This window comes from Orycteropus afer, unplaced genomic scaffold (genome assembly GCF_000298275.1).
Source record: "Orycteropus afer afer isolate SDZICR_OR568_19922 unplaced genomic scaffold, OryAfe1.0 scaffold00266, whole genome shotgun sequence".
In the NCBI taxonomy this organism is placed as follows: Eukaryota; Metazoa; Chordata; class Mammalia; order Tubulidentata; family Orycteropodidae; genus Orycteropus; species Orycteropus afer.
The window spans coordinates 4,558,366-4,559,990 of NW_006921853.1; positions in this window are offsets into that span (position 1 = coordinate 4,558,366).

The window sequence follows — 1,625 nt, forward strand, 5'->3', positions numbered from 1 at the left end:
GGAATAACCTGGGGAGAGGTACCCTGGACCCCTTGACATCAAGAGATATAAATAGAAATTATGTTTTATGTCCATGTCTGTGTGAGCCTGTGTGCGACCAGCTCTCTGTGTGTGTGTGTGTTCCTGCAGGCGGCTCTTTGGACACTAGAAATAACAAGACTGACCCCCGCATGGCTTTGTGATGCAAAGAATCAGCTCAGCTCTAGCTGAGAAGTAAGAGGGACTTGCTTCGCCCACCTTCTCCACTCTAAATGTGAGTGAGCATCCCCTGCAGTGATAGGACTGGCAGCCCTGCTTGTTTACTTCCGCGCACAGGGGGTTCACTACCTACCAAGAGCTCCTGGCCCATCGCTAGTTGGCTCTGACTGTTAAAAGAGAAATTCTGTTCCTATTGGGAGGGAGAATCTGGTACACCTGAGGGTCCCCGTTACCCTCTTCCCCCGTCTACTTAATGCCTCCCTCTCAGCTCCACATCTCCACATCACATCCTCCTCCACCCCTGCGATGGGGTTTGGCCGCCTAGGCCTTGACCCTGCTTTTTCCAAGTGCCCAGTCACCCCCTTGATGCCAAATTCATCAGCCACTTGTCAGAGCTCTTTCTCGATACCTTTTAGTGGCATTTGACTCTGATGACCTCTCTTTTCTTGAAACATTCCCCTTTGACTAGATCCCCCTCACTCCTACCCCTGCCCCTCTCCCAGCCTCTGAATGTTGTTTCCCAGCCTCTTTCCAGGGGCCCCTCCTTTCTCCCACAACCCCTCAACGTGCTTGGCCCCAGTCCCAGGATCTCGTCTCTTCTTTCTTTACTGTCTCACCTTCGTGGGTTCAGCTGCAAACTACAGGCCTACAATGGCCATCTATACCTGCAAGCCAGATCCCTCTCCTCAAAACAACACCTACTATGTGCCTGAGCTCTGAGCCAGACACTAAGAAAACAGAGATAAGAGATGATACCATGAGTAGACCCGTAACTACAATGAGCAAGGCAGGGTTCTGATACAGGAAACTTGAAGAGTACATTGGCCTTGACCTTCTCCAACCCGCTCCATCCCATGTTCTCTATCAGAGATGGCACCATCATCTATGTCGTCTATGACAGCAGACGGAAGACTGTCCTGAACTCCCCCTCCCATTATAATAACGCTGCCATGTTCTGAACCTTCACTGTGTCTCTGAGGCTGTGCTCTGTAATAATAATTGTGTTCCCATAATCCATCCTTCCAACCTCATAGTAGCTACTGCCATTATTACAAGTGTACAGATAAGGAAGGTGAGGCTTAGAGTGATTAAATAATGTATTCAAGTTCACAAGGTTAATAAAGGTCAGGGCTGGGGCTCTAGCTTGCGTCTTTTGGTTGCAAAGTCCATTCTTACAGCCACATGCCATTGTGGGGGCTGTTAGATGCCATTGAGTCAATTCCGACCCACAGAGACCCTGTGTCCAACAGAACGAAACACTGCCCGGTCCTGCGCCAGCCTCACAATCCTCTCTATGAGCACATTGTCGCAGCCACTGTGTCAGTCCATCTTGTTGAGGCTGACCCTTTTTTGCTGACTCTCTACTTTCCCAAGCATGACACCCTTTTCCAGGGAATTGGCCCTTCTGACCACATGACCAAAGTAAG